Raw genomic sequence first — 23,052 nt, 5'->3', positions numbered from 1 at the left:
TGGGAGATGTCTTTACAGCTACACGTCTCTGTTAGCCGGGTTTTGTATAGTCTCCCTTTTTGCTGGTTGCTGGTACATATTGTAAATTTCATTGGCAATGTTTTGGAGTCACTGATATTTTGATGGTGCCATGGTAGTGTAGTGGTTAAGTTATTGGACCAAGAATCTCAAAGGCCTGGATTAATAATCCAGATAATTTGATTTCAAATCCCACCATGGCAGTTTGAGAATTTTAAATTCAGTTCATTAAAAAACTGGAAATAAAAATCTGGTACCAGTAAAAGTGATCATGAGGTTGTCAGATTGTCATAAAATCCTAACTTATCATAAAATCCTAGCATATGTTCTTTAGGGAAAGAAGACTACTGTCTTTATCCGGTCTGGTCCAGATGTGATTCCAGTCCCATACCAATGTTAGTTGACTCTTACAAAAGAAAAATACTGCAGATATTGGCAATCTGAAATAAAAACAGAAAATGCTGGAAATACTCAGCAGCTTGGGGAGAAAAAGAGGGATAACGTTTCAGGTGATGAAGTGTCATCGACCTGAAACGTTAGCCCTGTTTCTCTCTCCACAGATGCTGCCTGGCCTACTGAGTGTTTCCAACACGTTCTGTTTTTATTTTAGTTGGCTCTCAGCTGCCCTCTGAAGTGGTCTATTAAGCCATTCATTGGTAGCAAATCCACCACCATTTTCACAGGGAAACTAGGGATAAAATAGAAAAAGAATGACTTGCATTTATATAGCATCTTCCACAACTTCAGGATGTCCCAAAGACCTTTACAGACAATAAAGTACTTTTGAAGTGTAGTCACTGTTGTAATATAGGAAACCTCTCACCTCAGATTTAGAAAGTTATGGGTTCAAGTCCCAATTGAGCATATAACCCAAACTGACACTCCAGGGCAGTACTGAAGGAGTGTTGCACTGTCTGAGCCTCCGGCTTTCAGATGAGACGTTAAACCGAGACCCCATCTGCCTTCTCAGATGAATGTAAAAGATCCCACGGATGTAAATGATCGCAGGGGTGTCCTGGCCAATTGTCAAGTATTCAACCAGCATTGTAACCCATGTATAATCTGACCTAAGTTGTACAGCGGCAGTTGGTGAGAGGCGGGAGCAGCGTCGGAGCGGCCTATATAGGCCCAGCGGGTGTTCCACAGGCAGCGGCAGTTGGTGAGAGGCGGGAGCAGCGTCGGAGCGGCCTATAAAAGGCCCAGCGGGTGTTCCACAGGCAGTGGCAGTTGGTGAGAGGCAGGAGCAGTGTCGGAGCGGCCTTTCAAGGCCCAGCGGGTGTTCCACAGGCAGCGGCAGTTGGTGAGAGGCAGGAGCAGCGTCGGAGCGGCCTTTCAAGGCCCAGCGGGTGTTCCACAGGCAGCGGCAGTTGGTGAGAGGCAGGAGCAGTGTCGGAGCGGGCTATAAAAGGCGTACTTGTGCAGCTACAGCGGGGAGAGAAGGCAAAAAAGAAGTAGAAAGGAATCAAAAGGTGACATCACAGCCAAGGGGGTAAGTGATTGGCTGGTGATTGGTGAGTAGCTTTTCTTTTTAGTTTTATATCAGTAAGTAAACTGTAACATTGTTGTTACCAATTTAAGGGTATCTAAGGGTTAAGGCATGGCAGGAGAGCTTGGTCACGTGTTATGCTCCTCCTGTACCATGTGGGAACTCAGGGACACTTCCGGTGTTCCTGACGACTACGTGTGTGAGAAGTGTATCCGCCTCCATCTCCTGACGGACCGCGTTGCGGAATTGGAGCTGAGGGTGGATTCACTCTGGAGTATCCACGATGCTGAGAAATGACATAAGTGGCACGTGTAGTGAGTTGGTCTTACCGCATGAGAAGGATCCACAGCCAGCTAAGGAATGGAAGACCAGCAGGAAGAGTAGTACAAAGAAGGTAGTGCAGGGGTCCCCTGCGGTCATCCCCCTGCAAAACAGATACACTGCTTTGAGTGCTGTTGAGGGAGATGACTCATCAGGGGAGAGCAGCAGCAGCCAAGTTCATGGCACCGTGGCTGGCTCTGTTGCACAGGAGGGCAGGAAAAGGAGTGGGAGAGTGATAGTGATAGGGGATTCAATCATAAGGGGAATAGATAGGCGTTTCTCCGGCCGCAACCGAGACTCTAGGATGGTATGTTGCCTCCCTGTTGCAAGGGTCAAGGATGTCTTCGAGCGAGTGCAGGACATTCTAAAAAGTGAGGGAGAACAGCCAGTTGTCGTGGTGCACATTGGTACCAACGACATAGGTAAAAAAAGGGATCAGGTCCTACGAGACGAATTTAAGGAGCTCGGAGCTAAATTAAAAAGTAGGACCTCAAAAGTAGTAATCTCGGGATTGCTACCAGTGCCACATGCTAGTCAGAGTAGGAATCGCAGGATAGCACAAATGAATACGTGGCTTGAGCAGTGGTGCAGCAGGGAGGAATTCAAATTCGTGGGGCATTGGAACAGGTTCTGGGGGAGGTGGGACCAGTACAAACTGGACGGTCTGCACTTGGGCAGGACCGGAACCAATGTCCTAGGGGGAATGTTTGCTAGTGCTGTTGGGGAGGAGTTAAACTAATATGGCAGGGGATGGGAACCAATACAGGGAGACAGAGGGAAACAAAAAGGAGACAAAAACAAAAGACAGAAAAGAGATGAGTAAAAGTGGAGGGCAGAGAAACCAAAGGCAAGAAACAAAAAGGGCCACTGAATAAAAAAGGGCTGCAGGAGGGGTCAAAACTAAAAATCATGGTTTAAAAACTAGGATGAAAACACTGTACCTAAATGCACGCAGCATTCGAAATAAAGTAAATGAGTTGACGGCACAAATCATTACAAATGGGTATGATTTGGTGGCCATTACAGAAACATGGTTGCAGGGTGGCCAAGACTGGGAATTAAACATACAGGGGTATCTGACGATTCAGAAAGATAGGCAAGAAGGGAAAGGAGGTGGGGTAGCTCTGTTAATAAAAGATGATATCAGGGCAGTTGTGAGGGATGATATTGGCTCCAATGAACAAAATGTTGAATCATTGTGGGTGGAGATTAGAGATAGTAAGGGGGAAAAGTCACTGGTCGGCGTAGTTTATAGGCCCCCAAATAATAACTTCACGGTGGGGCGGGCAATAATCAATGGAATAATGGAGGCATGTGAAAAAGGAACGGCAGTAGTCATGGGGGATTTCAACCTACATATTGATTGGTCAAATCAAATTGCAAGGGGTAGCCTAGAGGAGGAATTCATAGAATGCATACGGGATTGTTTCTTAGAACAGTATGTAACAGAACCTACAAGGGAGCAAGCCATCTTAAATTTGGTCCTGTGTAATGAGACAGGAAAAATAAACGATCTCCTAGTAAAAGATCCTCTCGGAATGAGTGATCACAGTATAGTTGAATTTGTAATACAGATTGAGGATGAGGAAGTTGTGTCAGAAACGAGCGTAATATGCGTAAACAAAGGGGACTACAGTGGGATGAGGGCAGAGTTGGCTAAAGTAGACTGGAAACAAGGACTAAATGGTGGCACAATTGAGGAACAGTGGAGGACTTTTAAGGAGCTCTTTCATAGTGCGCAACAAAAATATATTCCAGTGAAAAAGAAGGGCGGCAAGAGAAGGGATAACCAGCCGTGGATAACCAAGGAAATAAAGGAAAGTATCAAATCAAAGACCAATGTGTATAAGGTGGCCAAGGTTAGTGGGAAACTAGAGGATTGGGAAAATTTTAAGCAACAGCAAAGAATGACTAAAAAAGCAATAAAGAAAGGGAAGATAGATTACGAAGGTAAACTTGCGCAAAACATAAAAACAGATAGTAAAAGCTTTTACAGATATATAAAACGGAAAAGAGTGACTAAAGTAAATGTTGGTCCCTTAGAAGATGAGAAGGGGGATTTAATAATGGGAAATGTGGAAATGGCTGAGACCTTAAACAATTATTTTGCTTCGGTCTTCACAGTGGAAGACACAAAAACCATGCCAAAATTTGCAGGCCACAGGAATGTGGGAAGGGAGGACCTTGAGACAATCACTATCACTAGGGGGGTAGTGCTGGACAGGCTAATGGGACTGAAGATAGACAAGTCCCCTGGTCCTGATGAAATGCATCCGGATATTAAAAGAGATGGCGGAAGTTATAGCAGATGCATTCGTTATAATCTACCAAAATTCTCTGGAATCTGGGGAGGTACCAGCAGATTGGAAAGCAGCTAATGTAACGCCTCTGTTTAAAAAAGGGGGCAGGCAAAAGGCAGGTAACTATAGGCCGGTTAGTTTAACATCTGTAGTGGGGAAAATTCTTGAAACTATCATTAAGGAAGAAATAGTGGGACATCTAGATAGGAATAGTGCAATCAAGCAGACGCAGCATGGATTCATGAAGGGGAAATCATGTTTAACTAACTTATTGAAATTCTTTGAGGATATAACGAGCATGGTGGATAGAGGTGTACCGATGGATGTGGTGTATTTAGATTTTCAAAAGGCATTCGATAAGGTGCCACACAAAAGGTTACTGCAGAAGATAGAGGTACGCGGAGTCAGAGGAAATGTATTAGCATGGATAGAGAATTGGCTGGCGAACAGAAAGCAGAGTCGGGATAAATGGGTCCTTTTCCGGTTGGAAATCAGTGGTTAGTGGTGTGCCACAGGGATCGGTGCTGGGACCACAACTGTTTACAATATACATAGATGGCCTAGAAGAGGGGACAGAGTGTAGTGCAACAAAATTTGCAGATGACACTAAGATTAGTGGGAAAGCGGGTTGTGTCGAGGACTCAGAGAGGCTGCAAGGAGATTTGGATAGGTTAAGCGAATGAGCTAAGGTTTGGCAGATGGATTACAATGTCGGAAAGTGTGAGGTCATCCACCTTGGGAAAAAAAACAATAAAAGGGAATATTATTTGAATGGGGAGAAATTACAACATGCTGCGGTGCAGAGGGACCTGGGGGTCCTTGTGCATGAATCCCAAAAGGTTAGTTTGCAGATGCAGCAGGTAATCAGGAAGGCGAATGGAATGTTGGCCTTCATTGCGAGAGAGATGGAGTACAAAAGCAGGGAGGTCTTGCTGCAACTGTATAAGGTATTGGTAAGGCCGCACCTGGAGTACTGCGTGCAGTTTTGGTCACCTTACTTAAGGAAGGATATACTAGCTTTGGAAGGGGTACAGAGACGATTCACTAGGCTGATTCCAGAAATGAGGGGGTTACCTAATGATGATAGATTGAGTAGACTGGGTCTTTACTCATTGGAGTTCAGAAGGATGAGGGGTGATCTTATAGAAACATTTAAAATCATGAAAGGGATAGACAAGATAGAGGCAGAGAGGTTGTTTCCACTGGTTGGGGAGACGAGAACTAGGGGGCACAGCCTCAAAATACGGAGGAGCCAATTTAAAACCGAGTTGAGAAAGAATTTCTTCTCCCAGAGGGTTGTGAATCTGTGGAATTCTCTGCCCAAGGAAGCAGTTGAGGCTAGCGCATTGAATGTTTTCAAGTCAAAGATAGATAGATTTTTAACCAATAAGGGAATTAAGGGTTACGGGGAGAGGGTGGGTAAGTGGAGCTGAGTCCACGACCAGATCAGCCATGATCTTATTGAATGGCGGAGTAGGCTCGAGGGCTAGATGGCCTACTCCTGTTCCTAATTCTTATGTTATTATGTTCTTATGTACAGTGATAACAATGACCATTCGGTGGGAGACACTCCTAGCCTGGACCTTCAGGTATAAAAGGGGAAGCTCCACCCACCTTCATCACTTGAGTGCTAAGGGATAAAGGACAGGTCACAGACTGACCTTCTCTCAAACATGGGCCTCATGTGCATTTATACTGTATAGTAAGGACGTATCACTAATATTTATTCCCCCCACAAACATCATTAAAAACTGTTTATCTGGCCATTATAACATTGCCGTTTGTAGGAACTTGCCATGTGCAATTTGGCTGCTGTGTTTCCCACATTACAACATTGGTGTTTTGGGACGTCCTGAGGTCATGATAGCTACTACAAGTATATAAATGCAAGTTCTTTCTTTCAAAGTACATTTTTCCAAACACATGCTATAGCATTATAATTCTCAATTAAGTAAATGCAAAACTTGTTGTAATCTTCCATTTTTCACATAACAGTACTTTAACCACTGCTTCACAAGAGGAAAAAAAACAACCCTGAAAATAGTTCTCACAGAGAGTTGTTCCTGAACACTAGTTCATATAAATTGTTGATCTAACAAATATACAAGTATGTTTTCCTGTTAAGTTTAAATCAAACATTAATCAGTATTTTGCTGACTCACCTCAACAAGCATATAAAGCACATCAAAGGTCATGAACAAAGCAAACTCCTCAAAAAGTCCCATTTAACTAATACAACATTTCCTGTATGTGGGCACCATAGAGCATACATTAAACTGTTTATTCAACAGAGATAATAATATTAAGATTTTAGTTTTAATGCAAACCTCTTGTTTTGATTGGATTTCACATTCGGAATATTGTATTAGTGATTCCTCCTCAGATGAGGCGACACTTGTAGAGCTGTGTTTTCTCGGTTAGTTTACACTGAGGTACCTTTATACATTCAATCAAAATAGGCAGGTTTCCCACATGTCATGTTTTTGGGGTGCAGTAAACAAATGCCATTTATTCTATTGAATTCCATCATCTTTTTGTTGTGTATGCAGACTATGGATGTACTCTCTGTATAGTCACTGTGTGGTTGCACAAGATGGAGACTTGTTTACCTGATGTACTGTCAATAAGGTTTACACTGTGTGTATACATGCTGGCACCACTAGAGGATGCAACTGGTGGAGACCGGGGGTTTCCTGCCCTGGTGGCAGGGTCCAGTATAAAAGGTTGCACACCATGCTTGTGGCTCACTCTGGAGTTTGGAATAAAGGACCAAGGTCACTACAGTTTGAGTACAACACATTGCCTCGTGAAGTCATTCATAGGTACATTACAGACATAACAGCTGGCGACGAGAATAAGGACTTTCATGCGATATTGTGGCTACCTTTGGCACACTAAAAGACTTCACAGAGGGTGATGATTGGGATGCTTTCACGGAAAGGCTCGAGCAATATTTCGTGGCAAATGACTTGGCAGGGGAGACGGAGACATTGGCGGAGAAGCGCAAGGCTATACTGCTGACCAGTTGTGGGCCTCGTCAGGGACTTGCTGGCCAGGCACCAGGGAACAGACCAGCACAGCACCTGAGGCACAGACCATCCATCACGACTGCGTGGCAATGATCCGACCAGAACGACCTAAAAGTACCTTCCCGGCTCCAGTGGCAGGACTCCTGGGGAGGAAGATCGAAATCACAGGCACTCTTCCAGCTTTTGTGGCAGAATTGTGGGAGAGAAGGATCAAGGCAGTCGACCTCGAGGACAGAGGCAAGATGGCGTCCCTGATGCAGCAAGGGACAGCGTGGCTGAAAAAAAGATCGCCGCGGTGCAATGCTGAGGGACCAACACGTGGTGTCTAACAAAGGATTTGACTGGGGTAAAGCCAGCAGGGTTCTCTTAAAGGAGACCTGCAACCAACTGAGTTTAAAGAGCCATTGTATGCATGGCAATCAATGTAACAAACCGATTAAGAATGTGAACAAAATGTTGTTGCGAATTGTCGGTACTATTCCTAATGTAAAGAACAAAATGTTGTTGCATAGAAACATAGAAAATAGGTGCAGGAGTAGGCCATTCGGCCCTTCGAGCCTGCACCACCATTCAATAAGATCATGGCTGATCATTCACCTCAGTACCCCTTTCCTGCTTTCTCTCCATACCCCTTGATCTCTTTAACCGTAAGGGCCAAATCTAACTCCCTCTTGAATATATCCAATGAACTGGCCTCAACAACTCTCTGCGGTAGGGAATTCCACAGGTTAACAACTCTCTGAGTGGAGAAGTTTCTCCTCATCTTAGTCCTAAATGGTCTACCCCTTATCTTTAGACTATGTCCCCTGGTTCTGGACTTCCTCAACATCGGGAACATTCTTCCTGCATCTAACCTGTCCAGTCCTGTCAGAATTTTATATGTTTCTATGAGATCCCCTCCCATCCTTCTAAACTCCAGCGAATCCAGGCCCAGTCAATCCAGTCTCTCCTCATATGTCAGTCCTACCATCCCGGGAATCAATCTGGTGAACCTTCACTGCACTCCCTCAATAGCAAGAGTGTCCTTCCTCAGGTTAGGAGACCAAAACTGAACACAATATTCCAGGTGAGGCTTCACTCTAAGGCCCTGTACAACGGCAGTAAGACCTCCCTACTCCTATACTCAAATCCCCTTGCTATGAAGGCCAACATACCATTTGCCTTCTTCACCGCCTGCTGAACCTGCATGTGAGATGTCGGGAATAGAGTGTCCCCAAAAGTAGCAAGCGAGTGACCTCAGGAGGATGAAGGCACTGATCGTGATACTCTGCCCCAGGTCTATCCCACGCTGCAGGCGCCCAATGGCACTATTCACCACGGGCCCGGAAATGAAAACGGCGCCAATACGCGCAGTCGGCCGCCGCTGCCCACCACGCGGGTGCAGCCCCCAGACCCAGTCACTACCTCGGCCATGTCCGGGAGCGAAAGGTCAGAACCAATGAGTTCCCCAAGCGGGACCTGGAACAGCCAGGTTCCCAACATCGTTAGAGAGCAGGCAGAAGACTGCAGCCCTCAAAGGAGGACAGGGAGGCCACACACATCTGTGGCTCTGCCCACCATTAGGCAACGGCAAAGGCCCCGAGTCATGGTTAGGTGAGCGAACCAAGCCCGCCACGCTAGCAGGGGGCGCATGCCACCATCCGATGACTAGGTCCCTGCCTGGCTGCTCTGGAACTAACGTCCTCGCATACCTGTACTGCTACTTCAGTACTAACCATAATTGAACCATGAATGCAATCTATCCAATCCTGGCGCATGACCGTAAAATGTAACAAATGTAAGTCACTGAATCAAGGTGTCACGATGCAAACTGAAAAAAAATTTCTTCATCCTTTCTTTGTACTTGCACTGTGTATGATCCTGTATGTTAATGTAACGGGCCAGCTGCATGACCTCGCTGTGGGGGGGCGGGGTGGGCAGGGGGAGTGGTCGGAAATGAATGTATGTAACCATGGACACACACTTGGATCACACCCAGAACCCTCTGGAACCTCCACTCCATCATCGAACCATCCAAATTGGTAACCACTACCCAATGTTGTAGCAAAAGGACTTGGGGGTTAACAGGGAGAGAGCCAAGCCAAAGCACAGCCAAGGTGCAAGGGCTATTGGCACTTAAGTCTGGGGAGAGCTAAGCCAGAGCACATAGTGCAAAGGTAATTGGCACAAAGGGCTTGGAGGAGAGTGATGTTGTGTATGCAGACAATGGATGTACTCTCTATGTAGTTCCATAAGATGGAGCCTTGTTTACTTGATGTACTATCAATAAGGTTTACACTGTGTGTATACATGTTGGCACCACTAGAGGGTGCAACTGGTGGAGACCTGGTGGCAGGGCCCAGTATAAAAGGCTGCACACCATGCTTGTGCCTCACTCTGGAGTTTGGAATAAAGGACCAAGGTCACTACAGTTAGAGTACGACACATTGCCTCGTGGAGTCATTCATAAGTACATTACAGACATAACATTTGTATCCTCGTAATGGTGAAACCAGACAGCAGACAATTTTCCTTACAAAAGATGCAAACGATTTATTAGTTGATTAAATCTAAAACATCTTCGAGCAAATCTGCTGGACTTAGGTTTGCCAACCCTTCAAAAATGTCTGGGAGTCTACTGGAATGGAGGATTGGTCTCCCAAGCTGCTGCACATCCGGGAGAGAAGTACTTTGTATTTGTCGTTTGCACTTTCACTTCTTGAGAGTCAGAGATGGGCCCCGAACTGCAGCAAGGGAACGCACAGTAATTCAATTTAAAATTACCTGCTCCAAAAGCAATTCTCCCAGTCCGATCTTAATAAGATCTGTTCCACGATTCTGGGCACTAATTATAGTTCCTTCATTGTTGCTGGGTTGAAATCCTGGAACTCCCTCCCTAACAACACTGTGGAAGCACCTTCAACACAGGGACTGCAGCGATTCAAAAAGGAGGCTCACTTCCACCTTCTCAAGGGCAATTAAAGATGGGCAATAAATGCTCACTTTGCCAACAATGCCCACATCATGAATGAATAAAATAAATGCCTAAGCTCTTGAATTGCCTCCCTAAATTGCTCAGCCTTGCTACCTCTCTTGCCTCCTTTAAGATGCTCCTTAAAAACTACCTCTTTGACCAAGCTTTTGGTCATCTGCTGTAATTTCTTCTTGTGGCTTGGTGTCAAATTTTTGTTGTTGTCTTAAAACACTCCTGTGAAGTGCTTTGGGATGTTTTACTACGTTAAAGGCGCTATATAAATACAAGTCGTTGTTGTTGAGGGTGTGGTGTCACATATAGGCCAGACCGGGTAAGGATGGCAAACTTCCTCCTCTAAAAGGACATTAGTGAACCAGTTGGGTTTTTACGATAATCCGATAGTTTCATGGTCCAGATTTATTTAATTAACCAAATTTAAATTTCCCCCAGCTACCGTGGTAGGATTTGAACTCGTATAACTGGATTATTAGTCCTGCTAATGGCTTCTTTGGGCAACAGTAGGGCAATTTACAAAGGTCAGACTGTTCTTCATGCTGAAAGATAAAGCTGACAGTCTTTTTCCTGATGCCACGATGACCAACTTCGTGAGAAGTTAGCTGTGGGAGAGAAAATCTCCCCAAAAGCTTTGAAAGTGCCCTGTGTAGTGTATTTGCTTTTTGGGTTATTTGATTAAGAATCCACAGCTATGCATTTTCTGTAAAGAAGTAGCTGGTTTATTAGAAAAGGTTTAACAATCAAACTAAACCCTACCAATTCATCCACCAGGTTCACAACTGCACGTCTCATCATGGAGAACCTGAACTCAATCAACTAGGGTTTTATTGAGTCTTGTGAACATCACATGACTGGCTAAGCCACTCACAGTGCAACAGCTCCACAAACCTGTGAGCATGCTCATAGTTCCTTACATTACACCCTCTGTCAACATTTGATTGGCAATCTTTTGGTAATTGACATATTAATCTTGTCATTTGTAACTTGTCTCAATGATAACTAATACAAATGCTAACTTCATTTTCTGTTGAGTGAGTTTGGTCTTGCCGATAGGATTTCTTTAGCCTGACCATCAGAAATCTGGTTAATTAGGACTCGCCTGCAATAGCACTCATTTTGCACTTAAACGGTTGGATGGCCATTACTTTAACAGTTAAGTGTCCAAAAATGTTAACCCTGCTCTAAATATCAGGAAACAAATTAAACATACCATGGAAATTGCACAGCCTGATTAACTGACAACACTGTCTGATCTTGGAGGGCAATTTAGTAATTCAGGTGCGTCATCATAGGCAGTCCCTCGGAATCGAGGAAGACTTGCTTCCATTCTTAGCATGAGTTCTTAGGTGGCTGTACAGTCCAATACGAGAACCACAGTCTCTGTCACAGGTGGGACAGACAGTGGTTGAAGGGAAGGGTGGGCGGGGAGCCTGGTTTTCCGCACGCTCCTTCCGCGGCCTGCGTTTGATTTCTGCATGATCTCGGCGATGAGACTCAAGGTGCTCAGCGCCCACCCGGATGCACTTCCTCCACTTAGGATGGTCTTTGGCCAGGGACTCCCAGGTGTCAGTGGGGATGTTGCACTTTATCAGGGAGGCTTTGAGGGTGTCCTTGTAACATTTCTGCTGCCCATCTTTGGCTCGTTTGCCATGGACGAGTTCCGAGTTCCGAGTAGAGCGTTTGCTTTGGGAGTCTCATGTCTGGCATGTGAACTATGTGGCCTGTCCAGCGGAGCTGATCAAGTGTGATCAGTGCTTCAATGCTGGGGATATTGGCCTGGACGAGAACGCTAATGTTGGTGCGTCTGTCCTCCCAGGGGATTTGTAGGATACTGCGGAGACATCATTGGTGGTATTTCTCCAGCGACTTGAGGTGTCTACTGTACATGGTCCACGTCTCGGAGTTATACAGGAGGGCGGGTATTACTACGGCCCTGTAGACCATGAGCTTGGTGACAGTTTTGAGGGCCTGGTCTTCAATCACTCTTTTCCTCAGGCAGCCGAAGGCTGCACTGGCACACTGGTGGCAGTGTTGGATCTCGTCATCATTGTCTGCTCTTGTGAATAGGAGGCTCCCGAAATAAGGGAAGTAGTCCATATTATCCAGGGCCGCGCCGTGGATCTTGATGTCTGGGGGGTAGTGCTGTGCGGCGAGGACACGCTGGTGGAGGACCTTTGTTTTGAGGTTTAGCGTGAGGCCCATGTTTCGTACGCCTCGGTAAATACGTCGACTATGTCCTTGAGTTCAGCCTCTGTGTGCGCACAGATGCAGGCATTGTCCGCGTACTGCAGCTCGACGACAGAGGTTGGAGTGGTCTTGGATCTGGCCTGGAGACGGCGAAGGTTGAACAGCTTTCCACTGATTCTGTAGTTTAGTTCCATTCCAGCGGGGAGCATGTCAACTGTGAGGTCGAGCATGGCAAGGAGGAAGATAAAGAGGGTTGGGGCGATAACGCAGCCCTGCTTGACCCTGGTCCGGACGTGGATTGGGTTTGTGATGGATCCATTGGTAAGGTGCACGGCCTGCATGTCGTCGTGGAGCAGGCGGAGGGAGGATGGTGACGTATTTTTGGTGGCATCCGAAATGGAAGAGGATGCTCCATAGATCTTCGCGGTTGACAGTGTCAAAGGCCTTTGTAAGGTTGAAGAAGGCCATGTATAAGGGCTGGCGCTGTTCCCTACATTTTTCCTGCAGATGTTGCGCTGCAAAAATCATGTCTGTTGTGTCCTGGAGGGGACGAAATCCGCACTGCGACTCCAGGAGGAGCTCCTCGGCCATGGGGAGAAGACGGTTGAGGAGGACTCTAGCGACGACTTTTCCAGTGGCTGATAGCAGGGAGATTCCTCTGTAGTTGCCGCAGTCAGACTTGTTCCCTTTTTAAAAGATGGTCACGATCACTGCTTCTCTAAGATCCCCCGGCATGCTCTCCTCCCTCCAGATGAGAGAGATGAGGTCATGTATTCGCGCCAGCAGTGCCTCTCCGCCATACTTCAGAGCCTCAGCAAGGATTCCATCCGCTTCTGTAGCCTTGTTGTTTTTTAGCTGTCTTATGGCTTTTTCTACCTCTTGCAGTGTTGGGGTTTCACTGAGGTGGTGGCGGGTAGCATGCTGTGAAATGGAGTCAAGAAAACTCAAGTCAAAGGCAGAGTCTCGATTGAGGAGATCTTCGAAGTGCTCCTTCCTGCGGGCCCTGACTGCCTTGGTTTCCTAATAGAAAAAATAGAAACATAGAAAATAGGTGCAGGAGTAGGCCATTCGGCCCTTCGAGCCTGCACTGCCATTCAATAAGATCATGGCTGATCATTCCCTCAGTACCCCTTTCCTGAACGTATCTTCCATTGCTTGGCCTGGAGCAGGAGGAGGGAGTTCGGCTACAGTGGGTACACTTGTCCTCACAGCCAACCAAGTCCAGATGAATGGTAACACCCTTGCTGCGTATTAACTAGGGGTCTTAACAAATTTAGGAAAACCCATTGCATCTTTACAGATCGCTTGTAACTGACCAGATCTTGATTAACCCGATGGCGACAATGCATACAAGACCGTAATCACTGCCAAGCATCAGCCAGTAACGGGGGACCCCCTGACTTGGGGAACCCGCTGAAACCGTGCGCAGGGAGGCTGGAGAAATTAAAACCCCTGAAGAGGCTGCCACACAGAGACCCGGGGGTGGGGGTATCATTTTTACCAAACTCGCCGGGCAGGATGGGATGGGACGCCAGTATTACCCCACTCCCGATACTGACTCCGGGCTGTAAAGTCAGCGCTGGCCCCCCATCCATCCATCCCGGCAGTTCCCCACGGGGTAGGGCGGCTCAGGATAAAATTGCCCCCCCACCCCCCGCACCGTTCAAAGACTTGTCAGGCTATGTCACCAATTGCTTTGGTAATCAATATGAGAACAATTCATGGGAAAATACTCCAGCAGATCAAAGGGGCTGTATTAACTTTGGGGCAGTTTTTGGGATTGGCTCCTCTAAACAGTCTGTTGCCAAAACTGTTGGCGTCACAGTCGACATCTCTCCAGTTCCATCAAAGGTTAGTAGTAAAGACAAATATGTCAGTATGGCACTGACTGGGTCATCAAGGACCCTTAGGTCGACACAGTGACAAACCTTAAATCTCTTACCTGGCATTGCTCAATTGGGCACATTCAAAGCATTACTTCCAACTGGCAGAGGGTGGGGGGGTGGGGGGAGGGAGAGAGACAAACAGTTCTTTAGCTCAGAGTAAGTGCTACGCAAGCATTAACATTTGACACAGATCACACATGACACAATTGTGTTCAGGAACTATGGTTACAAGCTGCCCTGGCTGTAAGTACCTAGGTAACGCTAATGCCCCTCTCCTCAAACATTCACATTCTGTCCTGGCCAGGTTTAGAACTGTTTCAAAAAAATTCATTCACGGGATGTGGGCGTCACTGGCAAGGCCGGCATTTATTGCCCCTCCCCAGTTGCCCGTGAGAAGGTGGTGGTGAGCCATTTTCTTCAATGCTGCAGTCCGTGTGGTCACAACTGAGTGTCTCGCTGGGCCATTTCAGAGGGCAGTGAAGAGTCAATCACATTGCTGTGTGCCTGGAGTCACACATAGGCCAGAACGGGTAAGGGCGGCAGGTTTCCTTCCCTAAAGGGCATTAGTGAACCAGATTAGGTTTTATGACAATCCGGTAGTTTCATGGTGATCATTACTGATTTAACGTTTTAATTCCAGATTTATTTGTTTAATTGAATTTAAATTCCCCAGCTGCCGTGGTGGGATTTGTACTCATGTCTCCAGATCATTAATCCAGGCCTCGGGATATAACCACTGTGTTACTGTTCCGAATGTTCAGCGATCTAATTTGGTCTTTGTTGTTTAGATCTAATTCGATCTAAAATGTCCTTGATGAGTGTTTCCCCATTCTTGGCCAGCAGCGGGGTGGGGCCTTGGGTGTTTGGACCGTAGATGGCCTTGACTGCGATGAAGAATCTTCGCACATCATGGCTGTCGTCCAGCTGCTGTATCTCCTATGCTTTCTCCATCCACCACCTGTTCTTTAGGTCCCGGGTTTTTTGTTGGACCTTAGCCTTTAGCCGTCTGTAATGCTGCTTTGCTGCTCCCAAGTTGGATTATTGTTTAAGGCTCAGAAATGCCCAACGTTTGCAATCTATTAGCTCTTGAATCTCCTGATCATTCTCAACAAACCAGTGCTGGTGTTTCCTGGTTGAGTGACCGAGTGTCTCTTTGCAGGCACTGGTTATTGAGGCCTGGAGGGCAGACCAAATGCTGTGGGCATTCTGAGTCTCGGGATTATCAAAGCACGTCAGGTTAGCTGTGAGGTGCTGAGTGTAAAGGGCTCTCTTAGCTGGGTCCTTAAGTGCCACGGCATTGATTTTTTTGTGACACTGCTTCTGCTGCCCCCTTCGCTTTGGGGCTATATTGATGTCAATGATGGATCGGATTAGGCGGTGGTCTGTCCAGCAGTCGTCAGCTCCTGTCATGGCACAAGTGATAGTCGAGCAGGTGCAGTGTTTAGAGCGAGGGTGTTGCCACGATGCCTTGTATTTGTCCCTCTATCGGAACAAGGTGTTGATGATGACAAGTTCATGCTCTAGACATTTTGTCAGGAGTAGGGTACCACTGGAGTTGGCTTTCCCTGCCCCCTCTCTGCCAATCACACCTCCCCAGAGGTCTGTGTCTTTGCCGACCCTGGCATTGAAGTCGCCGAGGAGGATCAGTTTGTCGCCTGCAGGGACGCAGGTCAGGGATTTTTCGAGGTTGGAGTAAAAACCCTCTTTGGCTTCATCTGTTGCATCGAGTGTTGGGGCGTAAGCACTGATGACTGTGGCGCACTGGTTCCGGGATAGGGTGAGTCGTGAGGCGTTCGTTAGCCCCACAAGGGGAGTCTTTGAGGCGGTCGACCAGCTTGTTTTTGATGGCGAAGCCGACTCCATGGAGGCAGCGTTCTGCCTTTGGTTTCCCTTTCCAGAAGAGGGTGTAATCTCCACCTTGTTCCTTGAGCTGGCCTTCCCCTGCCCACCGGGTCTCGCTTAGGGCGGCGATGTCAATATCAAAGCGTCTAAGTTCCCGGGCAACTATGGCGGTGCGGTGTTCCGATCTGTCGCTGTTGGGGTTGTCCATGAAGGTCCTGACGTTCCAGGTCCCGAACTTCATGTTACAGGAGTGGAAGATGCCTGAACGTGAGTTCTTTTAACGTGGGGTGTTCGTTGCACACCAGCTACCACATGGGTTAAGCTGAGCAAGGTCCAGTGGTAAGAGGGTCCAAGACGACTGGAGACCAGGCACTGCTATATGGGCCTAGTTGCCTATGGCAAGATGTTGGCCGCAGGCTCGCCGCTGGGTAGTGCCCTTGATGGTAGGTGGTCCAAGGCTTGGTTGGGGGCAGGCACTGGGGGGGCCAGTCGCTGCAGGAGGTCCAGCCGGGAGGCCCAGCTCGCGCCGAGTAGTCCAGTCGTCGCAGGAGGTCCAGCTGGGAGGCCCAGGTTGCGCCGAGTCATCCAGTCGCCGCAGGAGGTCCAGCCGAGAGTCCCAGGTCGCGCCGAGTCGCCGATGTGTGGTGTGGCGGGAGGTCTGAGGTAGGCCAGAACTTTTGGGATTCGTGGGGTTGGGGTTAGAGTGGGAATTTAAGTGTTTAAGACCCCGATTAGGGTCTATTAGGGCTAGGGCTGGGGCTTGGGGAAGTTTAGACAGTGGGAGGGGGGAGGTTGAGGGTGGAAAGTTGCCGAGGAGCTGTTTAGCAGGGGAGCTCCCTAGGGAGCTGCTACCCTGACGGCCATTTTGACCCACCCAATGCATTCACACCCAATGTATTCACTGTCATGCATAATCAACCACTGAGTTTTGAAATCAGAAACAAAAAGGACGTGCATTTATATAGCGCCATTCATGACCACCAGACGTCCAAAAATGCTTTACAGGCAATGAAGTACTTTTGGAGTGTAGTTGCTGTTGTAATTGTTCGAATTGTAAACAAAGATGAAACTATAATACACATTTTACAAATTGTATACATCATCTATTCATAGGTTGCATTAAAAACCATGGGGCAATAATTTAATTGACACTTGCAATCTATGGGCAGATGTTAATCTAGGTTGACACTCCAGTGCAGTGCTGAGGGAGTGCTGCACAGTCGAATGAAACCCTCTCAGATGGACTTAAAAGATCCTGTGGCACTATTTTGAAGAGCAGGGAAGTTAACCCTGGTGTCCTGGCCAATATTTATCCCTCAACCAACATAACAAAAACAGATTATCTGTTCATTATCACACTGCGATTTGTGGGAGTTTGCTGTGCGCAAATTTGCTGCTGTGTTTCCTACCTTACAACAGTGACTACATTTCAAAAAGTACTTAATTGGCTGTAAAGCGCTTTGAGACATCCAGTGGTCGTGAAAAGCGCTATATAAATGTAAATCTGTCTTTCTATGTGATCGGATATCACCTGACGATCTGTCACATGATCAGATCTCCAGGAATACAGGTCAAACCAGAGTGGGCAACTATAGCTGAAATGCTTTTTCAGGTTTATCTGTAATTAGATATCTTTCTAAAAACTTAATATGAAATATTAATTTAGTTCTGGTAAAATTAAGATAATTGAGTATATTCTGTCCATGAAGTTGCCTTCAAATTGTTTGTGCGATGTGCCAGCATGACACAATGACTTGGCATATAAGAACATAAGAAAGAGGAGCAGGAGAAGGACATTCGGCCCTTCGAGCCTACTCCGCCATTCTTCAAGATCATGGTTAATCTTCTACCTCAACTTCACTTTCCCGTACTGTCCCCATATCCCTTGATTCGCTTCGTATCCAAAAATCTATCCATCGCAGTCTTGAATATACTCAATGACTCAGCATCCACAGCTCTCTGGGGTAGAGAATTGCAAAGATTCACAACTCTTTGAGTGAAAAAGTTTCTCCTCATCTCAGTGCTAAATGGCTGACCCCTTATTCTGAGACTGTTACCCCTGGTTCTAGATTCCCCAGCCAGGGCAAACATCCTCCCAGCATCTACCCCGTGAAGCCCCTTAAGAATTTTAAGAATATAATTAGCCATTTTCAACATGATGAGTTACACTAAAACTGGTTGCCAGTGCATGGCTGCAACAAAACTATATCCTTTTAAGCGTATTCAGCTGTCAGCCCTGGCTCAGTGGGTCGCACTATCGCCTCTGAGTCAGAAGGTTGAGGGTTCAAGTCCCACTCCAGAGACTTGAGCACAAAAATTTAGATTGACACTCCCAGTGCAGTGCTGAGGGAGCGCTGCATTGTCGGAGATGCCATCTTTTGGATGAGATGTTAAACCGAGGCCCAGTCTGCTCTCTCAAGTGCATGTCAATATCACAAAAAAAATCACAAAATCCCCGCTCTATTCCCACTCCAACATCTCCATCCTCAGCCTCCTGCACTGTTCTAATGAAGCTCAACGCAAGCTCGAAGAACAGCAACTCATCTTTCGTTTAAACACTTTACAGCCTTCTGGACTCAACATCAAGTTCAACAATTTCAGATAACCCCTGCCTATTTTTGGCTCTTTCCCGCCCCCCCCCCATGATTTTATGTTTTTTTTTTCTCTTTATCTCCAATGGCAGCTGGTCATTCTTCATAGGCAGCCCCTCGAAATCGAGGCAGACTTGCTTCCACTCTAAAAGTGAGTTCTTAGGTGACTGAACAGTCCAATACAGGAACTACAGTCTCTGTCACAGGTGGGGCAGACAGTGGTTGAAGGAAAGGGTGGGTGGGGAGCCTGGTTTGCCGCACGCTCCTTCCACAGCCTGTTCACACCAATTTGGACTAACTTTTTCTAACTTCTGCCATTACCATTTCAATTCTTTTGTCTCTATTCTATCCTGCCTTCCACCCTATCACAGACTTTCGCTTTTGTTCTTTCTTCCCCCTCCGCCTTTCAGCGCTTCGTAAGAACGTGCTCGTTTCGAACATTCGCCAGTTCTGACGAAGGGTCATCAACCTGAAACGTTAACTCTGTTTTTCTCTCCACAGATGCTGCCTGACCCGCTGAGATTTCCAGCATTTTCTGTTTTTATTTTATCACAAAAAACAAATTGTCTGGTCATTTTGTGGGAGCTTGCTGTGCGCAAATTGGCTGCCGCGTTTCTTACATTACAACAGCGACTAGATGGCAAAAAAAAGTACTTCATTGGCTGTAAAGCGTTTTGGGTCATCCCGAGGTTGCGAAAGGCGCAAGTCTTTCTTTTTTTTAAATGGAAATATTTAACTGCAGTGGTTTCAAGCATTCGATAAATTGACATGTGGAACCCCAAAACAATGAAGGGCAGTTGACTGATCTGAACTGGGGTGAAAAGAAATCAATTTTGTGGGGGCGGGAAAGATACATATTGCAGTTGGAAATATATATATGTATAGTAGACAAAAAAAAACGCTTCTGAAATGGCGCGGATATTTCAGGGAGAGGACAAGTGGTGCTTGAGCTCCGGACACGCGGCGCTGCCCCGAAGGCACATTCTTTGATTGCGTTTTTAAGCAAATAATGTTCCGATTCTTAAAGCTTACCTCAGCTTTTGTTCCTTTCTCCCTCCCCAGCTGCGATGGTGAAAGAAGAAGAAGAAGAATGAAGATTCAGAATGCCAGCAAGCTGCCATTCGGCCTTGCGCGCGGTGAAAGCGCGCGGTGCAAGGGCGCGAGCCAAAGCCGTTAACGGTTCGGGCGCGCGGGAATCGGCGCTCGAGCCCCGGGACACGCGCTCCGATGAGGTGGTAAGTCTGATCCTCTCTCTGTGTGTCTCTGCTCCATTTTAAGCCATTTAAAACGAATGCTACCCATTTTAAATCAATGCTTCCCATTTCTACAACCATCTCCCACCTCCCATTCAAATTAAATGTAAGCTTCACCTCGGGATGACAACCTCTCCAGGATTGTCCTCGAGTTAAATACTAATCTCCTAGACATTCCAGTAAGCTTGGGAAAAAAAGAAATATTAAGGGCACTTTGAAGAAAATGAGGCCCGTCTCTCCATTTTCTTTTAAAGTTCAATTTTCGGTGTCAGCCCTGGCTCAGTTGGCAGCACTCTCACCTCTGAGTCGATGGACTGGAGGGTAGCTAATGTAACACCACTTTTTAAAAAAGGAGGGAGAGAGAAAACGGGTATAGACAAGTTAGCTTGACATCAATAGTGGGGAAAATGTTGGAATCAATTATTAAAGATGAAATAGCAGCGCATTTAGAAAGCAGTGACAGGATCGGTCCAAGTCAGCATGGATTTATGAAAGGGAAATCATGCTTGACAAATCTTATGGAATTTTTTGACGATGTAACTTGTAGAGTGGACAAGGGAGAACCATTAGATGTGGTGTATTTGGACTTTCAAAAGGCTTTTGACAAGGTCCTACACAAGAAATTGGTGTGTAAAATTAAACCAGATGGAATTGGGGGTAATATACTGACGTGGATAGAGAATTGATTGGCAGACAGGAAGCAGAGAGTCGGGATAAGCGGGTCCTTTTCAGAATAAGAACATAAGAACATAAGAATTAGGAACAGGAGTAGGCCATCTAGCCCCTCGAGCCTGCTCTGCCATTCAACAAGATCATGGCTGATCTGGCCGTGGACTCAGCTCCACTTACGCGCCCTCTCCCCGTAACCCTTAATTCCCTTATTGGTTAAAAATCTATCTATCTGTGACTTGAATACATTCAATGAGCTAGCCTCAACTGCTTCCTTGGGCAGAGAATTCCACAGATTCACAACCCTCTGGGAGAAGAAATTCCTTCTCAACTCGGTTTTAAATTGGCTCCCCCGTATTTTGAGGCTGTGCCCCCTAGTTCTAGCCTCCCCTACCAGTGGAAACAACCTCTCAGCCTCTATCTTGTCTATCCCTTTCATGATTTTAAATGTTTCTATAAGATCACCCCTCATCCTTCTGAACTCCAACGAGTAAAGACCCAGTCTACTCAATCTATCATCATAAGATAACCCCCTCGTCTCCGGAATCAGCCTAGTGAATCGTCTCTGTACCCCCTCCAAAGCCAGTATATCCTTCCTTAAGTAAGGTGACCAAAACTACACGCAGTACTCCAGGTGCGGCCTTACCAATACCCTATACAGTTGCAGCAGGACCTCCCTGCTTTTGTACTCCATCCCTCTCACAATGAAGGCCAACATTCCATTCGCCTTCCTGATTACCTGCTGCACCTGCAAAATAACTTTTTTAAAAAAAAAAAAAAGAAAAAAACGGCCGAGGCTTCATGTGGCGGTCGGAAGAGAGGGCTGTGGCTGGTGAGGTGACCAGGGTCAGGGACCTGCTCGATGGCGGAGGAGCGGGCTGGATGGCGCCAGTCACGCTGGCGCGGCGCCTAAATTCTGCCAACGTCCGCCGCGCGGCCGATGCCATCGAGTCGCTAAAAACAGCTCTGGGCCCTGACTCCGTTAGGTGTATCGAGGAGGCTCAAGCACGTGGGGAGATCCCGTCCGAACTGACCCCCGTCCGGACGGAATTCCTCATCGGCGCCAAACCCCGGAACCTCCCTCGGGGGCCGGCGCCTCACAACTTGAGCCGCCTCGGGGAAATCCCCTCCGTGCCTTTCAGTTCCGCGCGGAGGGGTTTCCTGTACGGGCTGCTCCTGCACACCCTCAACTTTGCCATCCTCGCCGGCCGTCCGGACACGCCATGGCGTACCATCTTGCCGTCCGGAGGAGGCGGGGGTCCCCGATGGAGGGCCCTCTACGCAGGGGTCCTCCCACTATTCATCGGAGACTTGGCCTGGAGGGTGGTGCACGGAGCAGTGCCGTGCAACAAATTTTTAAGCCGGTTCACGGACTCCCAGGCCGCCTGCAATTTCTGCGGTCTGGAGGAGTCCGTGTTCCATGTTTTTATGGAATGCACGAGGTTGCAGCCCCTGTTTTATTATTTGAAGGGGCTGCTCCTGAAATTCTGGCTGCACTTCAGTCCCACTCTCCTGATCTTTGGGCACCCTGTGCGGAGGGGAGCGGGTAGGTCCGAGGGCCTCCTCGTAGGACTGCTCCTGGGCACGGCCAAGGGTGCCATCAGCCGGTCCAGGCAGCGGGCGGTCGAGGGGGTCGTTCAACCTGACTGCCTGCCTCTCTTCCGCTCTTACATCCGATCCAGGGTGTCCTTGGAGATGGAGCACGCGGTGTCCACCGGTACGCTCGCGGCCTTCCGCGAGAGGTGGGCACCGGAGGGACTGGAGTGCATCATCACGCCCGGCAACCAAATTTTAATTTGATTTTACGTTTTAAAGTTTAATTTGTTTTAATTGCCGGTACTTTTAGTGTCCCCCTCTCCTTTTATAGGGGGCACTGGAAAAAGGAAAAATTTGATTTTAGTGCCCCAAAAAAAAAAACACAAAAAAATAAATAAAAAAGGGGCCTTGTAAATGTCTTGTGTGTGTCATCCAGGTCGGGTGGCACGGATACATGTTTTATGTTTTTGCAGGTGAACTCCAAAAAGAGTTTCATGCACAAGGAAGAGGTGGGCACCGGAGGGACTGGAGTGCATCATCACGCCCGGCAACCAAATTTTAATTTGATTTTACGTTTTAAAGTTTAATTTGTTTTAATTGCCGGTGCTTTTAGTGTCCCCCTCTCCTTTTATAGGGGGCACTGGAAAAAAGGAAAAATTTGATTTTAGTGCCCAAAAAAAACCCACAAAAAAACCCCCAAAAAAACAAAAAAGGGCCTTGTAAATGTCTTGTGTGTGTCATCCAGGTCGGGTGGCACGGATACATGTTTTATGTTTTGCAGGTTAACTCAAAAGAGTTTCATGCACAAGGAAGAGGTGGGCACCGGAGGGACTGGAGTGCATCATCACGCCCGGCAACCAAATTTTAATTTGATTTTACGTTTTAAAGTTTAATTTGTTTTAATTGCCGGTGCTTTTAGTGTCCCCCTCCCCTTTTGTAGGGGGCACTGGAAAAAATTTTGATTTT

At 47.0% G+C, this 23,052-nt stretch overlaps 1 long non-coding RNA gene across 1 annotated transcript in view; it reads right to left on the bottom strand.

The window, feature by feature from the left end:
* The window catches only part of LOC139234966 (uncharacterized), an 83,397-nt gene extending 63,616 nt beyond the window's left edge, over positions 1–19,781 (bottom strand). The window contains exons 1-2 of the long non-coding RNA XR_011588376.1: positions 19,661–19,781; positions 14,252–14,293 (exon numbers count right to left, since the gene is read on the bottom strand). This is a non-coding gene — a long non-coding RNA (uncharacterized lncRNA). The remainder of the gene's footprint in view (positions 1–14,251; positions 14,294–19,660) is intronic.
* Between the last annotated feature and the right edge of the window lie 3,271 nt (positions 19,782–23,052).

The sequence above is a fragment of the Pristiophorus japonicus genome, chromosome 22, assembly GCF_044704955.1.
Source record: "Pristiophorus japonicus isolate sPriJap1 chromosome 22, sPriJap1.hap1, whole genome shotgun sequence".
Taxonomy (NCBI): Eukaryota; Metazoa; Chordata; class Chondrichthyes; family Pristiophoridae; genus Pristiophorus; species Pristiophorus japonicus.
Note: the sequence above shows the minus strand (reverse complement) of the source record. Positions and strands in the feature narration are given on the sequence as shown.